Source organism: Chaetura pelagica, unplaced genomic scaffold (genome assembly GCF_000747805.2).
Source record: "Chaetura pelagica isolate M959 unplaced genomic scaffold, ChaPel_1.0 scaffold70, whole genome shotgun sequence".
NCBI classification, from domain to species: domain Eukaryota; kingdom Metazoa; phylum Chordata; class Aves; order Apodiformes; family Apodidae; genus Chaetura; species Chaetura pelagica.
Genome location: NW_009952265.1, coordinates 7,574,780 through 7,582,868, shown reverse-complemented (window position 1 = coordinate 7,582,868; position 8,089 = coordinate 7,574,780).

Genomic DNA, 8,089 nt, shown 5'->3' with positions numbered 1-8,089 from the left:
GAGGTGCCTGTGCCAGAACGGCAGGAGAGGAGAAGGGAAAATATTGATAAAGCAGAGTCCCCCCCCTCCCGAAAAGGCCGCAAAAGAAAACGCCAGTGTCGGGTGGATGGGGGTTGGGGGGAGTGTTTTAAAATATAACGAAGTGTTAGCCTTCTGTGGTCTTGGGAATGGATGGCTGGAAACCAGACCGTTTAGGAGAGAAGCTGAGGCGATTCTTTTTTGAACTGTTTAAAACACTAAGCCAAAAAAACAGCGTAAAATATCACCTGCTTTGGAGCGCTCCAATATTGGAATCCCGGCCATTCCCGTTTTATTTTATTTTTTTGTTTGTTTCTATATTCAAATTACCTCTAATTCTTAAAGTCCGTCTACGAGGAAATCCCAGGGGCCACTCTATTGTTGAGAAAGTGTTTTACACTTACAAAGGAAGCCAAGGGCCCGGTAGGCGAAGCACACGTCGACTCCAGTTCAGCCTCTGCGGATCCAGAAAATATTTTTTTATTTGGGAAATATCTACATAGAATGTTCCTTTATTTAAATGAACCGACCTTGAATGCAAAGAGGGATTTTAATCTGAAACGGTTTCCTAATTGCTCGAAAAGCAAGCACGTATAAGTAATTTGTTAAACTTATTGGATTGCAATAATCCACTATAAGGTTAGCTGAGAATGGATCTGTCAAGTGAGTTTCCCAGTCTAAGCTCTTTCTTTCAAACCAAGCTGCTATAATAATTAGCAGACAAAGAACCTGAAATATGTAAGCAAATACCTAAAGTTCTGCATAAATAAACATACCAATCAATAGCAAGCTACTCAACACTTGTCTTATTGATGAAGAGACAATCGATTTTGCTGTTCCTGTCTTCAATCAGAGATCTGGATTTAATTATTAGCACTTTTTCCTTCACTGATTTAATAATAAAATAGAGCTAATAAGTTCTACCCTTCAGCGTAAATGCAAATTATAGTGATGACATAACTAAAGGAAACTTACCCTTCCCAGAAAAACAAACAACTTTGCTCAAGCAGAATAAACAAACAAGCAAGAAAAGGAACATGCAGTGCTGTCTTTTTTTAATGAGTGCTAGAGGACACTTTCACATTCAGAAAAGATAGGGCAGATATATACAGGCACATAGACACACATGTATATATATACATACACGTGCATGAATATAGCTATGGAGTTACAGATAGAGTGGAAAAAGTTAATTATTCAAACAACAATGGGAATTTTATTTGCGTCTCCTGTTTTGTCTATAAGCATGTACACTATGTGCTAATAACCATGCCCTTGCCATTCTGTACCACTGCGATTCTCCCCTCCAGATGCACTCGCCATCAGAAGTGCAGTTCAGAAACCAAAAAGGATATCACTAGTGTGTTTTAAAGTAACCTATGAGCCAAAGCGTGATAAATATATAAGTGGTTATGTGTATGTATGATAATCATATCCCTCCGTAGACCATTCTAATAACCCGTCCCAGCTTTGTGTTTAGAACGTCTAGTGAAAAGTCTTGTCGGAGCTGAAATCCCCATTTGGATGGGTGGTGTTGGGATGCGAGTGTGTTTGTATGTGCGAGGAGCATTGAAAGGGGGGAAACGCAAGCTCCAGTGTAGCATCATCGAGATTTTTGCTTCAAAGGAATAGTCTGATAACCGGTGAAAATTACCCTTATTTAATACTCAAAATTATTGCAGTCTTTTGGGACATGCAGTGCTTCACAATGAGGTTTTGCTTTTCTTTTTTTTTTTTTTTTTTCCTGAGATTGTAACTTTTCTTTTCTTTTCTTTTCTTTTCTTTTCTTTTCTTTTCTTTTCTTTTCTTTTCTTTTCTTTTCTTTTCTTTCTTTTCTTTTCTTTTCTTTTCTTTCTTTTCTTTTCTTTTCTTTTCTTTCTTTCTTTTCTTTTCTTTTCTTTTCTTTTCTTTTCTTTTCTTTTCTTTTCTTTTCTTTCCTTTCCTTTCCTTTCCTTTCCTTTCCTTTCCTTTCCTTTCCTTTCCTTTCCTTTCCTTTCCTTTCCTTTCCTTTCCTTTCCTTTCCTTTCCTTTCCTTTCCTTTCCTTTCCTTTCCTTTCCTTTCCTTTCCTTTCCTTTCCTTTCCTTTCCTTTCCTTTCCTTTCCTTTCCTTTCCTTTCCTTTCCTTTCCTTTCCTTTCCTTTCCTTTCCTTTCCTTTCCTTTCCTTTCCTTTCCTTTCCTTTCCTTTCCTTTCCTTTCCTTTCCTTTCCTTTCCTTTCCTTTCCTTTCCTTTCCTTTTTTAAACTGCCTGTCGAACCTGAGAAATAATTCCTCTTTCTTACTCTACAGCCAGATTCTTTGACAAATACTTTTCTCCTCTTGGAAACTATTCATTTAAACTGGCTATCTAATCTTAAATACTTGAGAACAGATCACCATCAGAAACCAGGCATGGCGAGGTGGTGGGGCGGGCTACAAGTTCTTTTGCTTCCACTAATGAACAGAGCAAAGCGAAAGCTTAACTTGGAGGGCCTCCGAGCTAATGGGGAGCTCGGCGAGCTCTCCCCCGCAGACCAGCGGCTGCAGACCCCGTCCCTGCGTCGCCCTCATGGGAGAACTGCCTTGAGCACAGGTAACTCCCGCCGCCCAAGACTGGGAGCAACCCAAAGGGGAAGGGCTCCTTTCACGTGTTCTTACCTCCCTGTAAAAGATGCCCCTGCGAAACCAATTGTAAACTGCTCTGAATTCCCCACAGCACGGATAAATAAATAAATAAATAGATATCCTAAAGAGCCCGGGCTTGGTGCCGCCTTTGTAGCTCGAAATTCAGCCTCCCTGATCAGGCGGCTCCGGGCGAGGAGAGCTTTCACCTCTCGGTCTTAGGTTAAGCAGTTCTTTGCAGCTAACTTTGCAGCTAACTTTACAGGGATGCTTTACTCACCTTAGGGTAGGGTGACAATGGCAGGCTTTTCTCAGACTCCCTCTAGTTTAGTCTTTCCTCTCAAATCACGGATAACCCCAAATACACTTGGAGGACTCCCTAGAGATAATTCTTTGAAACAGACTTTGCAGACAGTCCATATTCATTTCCTCAAGTGAGAATAGCAAATCCGCTCACTTAAAGTCTAATTCCCTAGCTTGATACTGTATTCTGTTACATGCTCTTGAGAAGGAGGAAGCGGGGAGGGGGGTGGTGGGGAGTTGCTGATAGCTGCTTTGGTTATTTGCTTATGTTGGCCGTTTGTTTTATTTCCTTTGTTTTTGAATTTTGATTTTTCGCGAGTTTAATTTGCCCGCTGGAGTAGGAGGTGGGTTTTGCCATAACCTTCCTGGCTCAGAGCATCCTGGACCGGTCCGCAGGAAGAGGACTTTAACTCTAAATGCATTTCCCTACGGCAGCAAGTCTCTCATGGTGGCTGCTCCAACTGACTCAAACTGAAGACAGTACGGAGAACAATTTTTCCCTCCTTTCTGCAGGGGAGGGAGGGGGCACGGGCTCAGGCCTTCCAAATAAAAATCCTGTAGCATGCAAATCGCAGTTTTGCCACCTGGCAGGTGGGTTTCGGAACGTGAAAGAGGCCCTGCACACATACGGACCTTTAAAACGCGGCGGGGCGCGGCAGTTCCCGCGGAGCCGGGCGGAGCGGCTCTCCCGTGGGGCAAGAGCGCCCCCAGCCCGCGGGACTCCTCTCGTCGCCGCCGCCGCTTCCTGCTCGGCCCTGCCGCGGACACGCGTGTCCGGGCACGGCGGCTTCTTGCGCGGCTTCGGCTTTGCGCGCGGCTTGAGGTCGCCGGGGGTCTGGCTGTCCCGGGACCGCACCGGCACGGGTGCCGCTCTCCGCACGGCAGGGCCGAAGGAGCTCCGCCCGCACCCGCGGGACTTGCGAGGCACGCCTGGGGCAGATTGGAGCCCGACAGACAACACGCCGGCGTTTCTGTCAGAAATTAACGCTGGCGTGTGCTGTGCGTGTGTGAGGGCAACGCTTTCCTGTGCACCGGTGCCATTTCCTACGGTGCGAAGGCGATAGCCGCTCGGTACCCATCTCCCCTACGCTGAGGTGTCTTAACGTTCATAGCATCACGGAAAACTTAATTTGCTGTTTAGTAAAAAAAATATTATTTTCGTGAGGTTACAAATGGCAAGTGCAAGGGGGCTGAAGCCACCCACCGGATGGGACACCACCCGTTGCCCTTTTCCTCCGCCACACTGGGACAACAAAACAAGAACAAGTCGATCCACAGAGGGCCCCGTCCCCGGGGTCCTGCCCACGCACCCGCACTCCTGCCCCCACCCGCAAGCATGAGCCAACCGAGCAAATCAGCGGTTTAAACTTCCGCCCCTATCTCGACATTTCGACATATAGTTAGAAAGCAGCCACAAAATTGGAGGTGCAGGAAGACAAAGAGAGAGCCTGGAGCTCTCTGATGAACGTGAGCGTTGCCCGTGATCGGGTCCGTGGTTGTAAAGGGCACGTTTGCTCCCCTGGGGCACTCTGAGCAAAACCCAGCTCAGTCTTAGTCTCAGTCATGAATTTTTGCAAGGTGTCTCTCCTTGGTCTCCCAGACTTTTTGGCTTTTAGTTGATGTCCTGAGAATTTAGGAATTTTAGCACTCTTTAGACAGATCCCGAAAGGCGCTAGAAGCCCGTGGGTTTTTCTCAAATAGAGGCTCGGATCTATTAGAAATTATTAATTACGGAATCCGCCAAGACTCTCCATACAGCAAAGATGGAACAAGGAGCAAATTTAATCCCGGAATAAGTGGTAGTAGGAATTTTTGCCTATCCCTCATAATATTTCTGCGCTCAACCGTGACCAAAAAGTCAGGGCATGATCTGTGGGAACGGCACTCCCTCCCATCCTGATAGCAGCGAATACAAATCTCGAGTGTGGCTACCTGATTCCTGAGTGTGAAAGGGGTAAAATCCGCACTCACCCGGTACCGACGGAGGACTCCCATGCCCAAGTGCCATTGTGCGCCTTTCTTGCAGGTAGAGGCAGTTGCTCCTGGCATCTTAAAAAAAGGCAAATACAAAAAATTGGACGTATGTGACTTTCTCTGATGTTAGTGGCAAACAAGTAAACAAAGAGCACGTTAACAAAACAAGCTACCAAAAAAAAAAATAAATTAAAAAATCTACAGATAAGTCATGAGAACTGCTAAAACGGCAAAGAAACTTGCAACTTACCGACTGAAATGAAAGAGCCGGAGGGGGAGGGGGAGGCCAGAGGAGGAAACACTTTGAGGAAGAGACAAAAAAAACCCCAAAACCCACAACCAAACCACACCACCACACCACCCCCCGAACAAAACAAAAGACAAAAAAATTCCTAACATTAGGCACACGCAGTTTTGGTGTAACTGGTGCTTTGAAACTGTGCTTCGGTTGCACGGGCGATCTGCTTATCAGGGGGCACGGGGAAACAGTGCTCTTAGGCAGAAGTCTGTCATTTCTATTCATTCATAGATCTGCCTGTTGGGAGAAGCAGCAGGGAAGGTTTTCTTGAAGTGCACCTACCCTGGTGGCGTGAAGGCTTGCTGGGATTGCTGGGCAGGTTTCTTCTGGAGGGTCCCATCTCTCTGGAGTAGCTGCAGTGGAGTTGAGGGCAGGTTCTCCGGTGAGGCAGGAATGTGTAGGAACTCCGCCCTCTGGGCACAGTCACACAAAACCCAACAAAACAGCCACAGCCAGCCCTAAAACCTCTAATGATCTTCACCTTCACCTCTTTCTAACCCAGTTCTCCACCACTTTTTTGACCCATTTACCCAGGGACCTTCACCACAGGGCGGGGAGTAGGGGGAGGAATGTATTCAAAACAGGAACATTTCAGTGTACAAAACCACCGAGAGGCTACTACAGGCACTAGCGCATAGAAAGACCCTTCTGCAGGGTGGTGTATGTCTATATGTATGTATACTTATTTATTGCCATTCGTTGAACCTGTAGTCGTGTAATAAGTATGCGCATATACTGTCTTGGGCGGGTGTGTTATTCGCAACTATACCAACAACTACATAGCAGCTTCTGACAGGCAGACTTACTTTTTCTTTCTTCCCCCCTCCCTCCTCCCAGTAAAAATGTGGTTAATTAAATAATTTAATCACTAATAAAAGTGAATCTTGCTCAATGTTCTTTCTTAAGCAAAACCCAGATATAGTTCGGTCAAAACGCAACCGAAGTTCAGTGGGAGTTTTGCTTGAGTGAATAGTGAATACGTGGTCATGGAGACCTCATATTAACAGAAATGGTGAGGGGGTGTATGCCTGAATCATTATTTCTGACATAAATATTAATAATAATCAGAAAAAGTTATGATGACGTCCCAGTTAAACTGTTTTTTTCAAGCACCGGATTAAAAACACGATCACTTCCCGAAACAGTAGTTTTTTGCCGTTTTAAGGTAAAATATATTATTTTTCTCTTTCTTTTAAATCCTTCCTTAAGAATACGTTCCACATAAGGGATGTTATTTACTGAAACAAAAGAAAAATATTTTTTAAATGTCCAAAACTGGTCGGCTAAATATCCCATTGCGGATTCGAGTTACAGTTTATTATCCCTTAAATCTGTTTGTGAAGGCAATCTTGAAATCGTAATTGGAGGCTTCTTGATGAGCAGATTTCTTCTCCTACGATCTATGCGCGCCAAGTTAATCACCTCAAACATCAACTAGGAAAATAACAATAGCTCCTTAATTCCATAAAGATATCCCGTCCCCCATAAACACTCTAAATTAGGAAACGCTGAAGAAACAATTCTGAGATACCGCAACATTGGGGAAATCTGCATATAAAAATAAATAAATAAATAAATAAATAAACAAACAAACAAAAAAAAACCCCAACCAGCAACAAAAACTAAAACCAAAAAACTCAAAATAAACCTAAAATCTTAGCTTGAGGATTTGGCATGTTAACACGGAAGCAAACAAGCAAATATTAGATAACAGAGTTATTGTGCACTTAAAATACAAATAAAATAAAACAAATCACGAAAACAAATAAACAAAAAAACCCAACCAAAACCACCACCTCACATTCCATACCGAGGAAGCCCGTGCAAAGACTGACTGGCCTAAAAGACAAACTCAGTGAACAAAAGAGTTTCTCTGGCTGGGAGGCAGGCTAAGGTAAGGGCATATTTGGGGCCTTGGCAGTCCTGCTACAATCCATGACAATTTTATAATTTTTTTTTCACTTTACAAATATATCATCATTCCTTGTAATATGTGTATGGACACGTGAATAAGCTACCAGCTTAACCACCCATTCCCTCAGTCTAAGAGAATGAGGGAAAAGTCTGAGTCACCTGAACTGCTTAGGCAGCACTTTGCTATGCTAAACCTAAAGGAGACCATTGAGAGCGAGGGCTTGCTTAAACGAAGTCTGGAGAGACTTACATCAGGGCTACCCTTTTCAGGAATTATTATGCATCACGCTTATCTAATTAATGCTTATTAGCCAACCCAAGCTCTGACATGGTGAGATTGTGCTTTGCTCCAACCTGATTTGTCTTTTTCCTCCTTTACTACAGTCAGCGCATTTTTTTACATTAGGAACTAAATAATACTTTAAGTACATGCTATTGGATTTCCTACAACCAATTGCAAGTGGTAAATAATAAATAATTTCCTTTGTCAGTTGCAGCAGATGTCATTATTTTAATTTGCTTAGGCACAAGTATACAGAATGAGGTCTCCAGGCTTCAAGAATTTTAATCACACCTATTTAATTTTATTATTTCCGATGGGTTTGCTGCAAAGCAGTTTTGGATATATTTTATTATTTTTTTTCCGATCTCTTCTTTCAATGACAATAGAGTGAAGAATATAGGGGAGGGCAGGTGCATCCAAGTGATTAGTATCGTCTCTTCATTCCCAAACAAAGCAACCTTTTTCTCATAGTTATGATTAATTTAAATTGCAGAAGTGAGAGTGAAAGCCAAGAATATCCGAGATTTCTCTCCTTCTCCCCCACATAGTGCAGAGCTGAGTGTCCCATCTCTCATCCGCAACCTTTCACTCCTCTCTCCTGCGGATCTGCTTGCCATATTGCAGACACTACTTATTTTCAGAAGAAATACCCTCCCTCTCCTTGCTTTTTCAGCGTGACAAATATTCTGTTTTCAAGAAT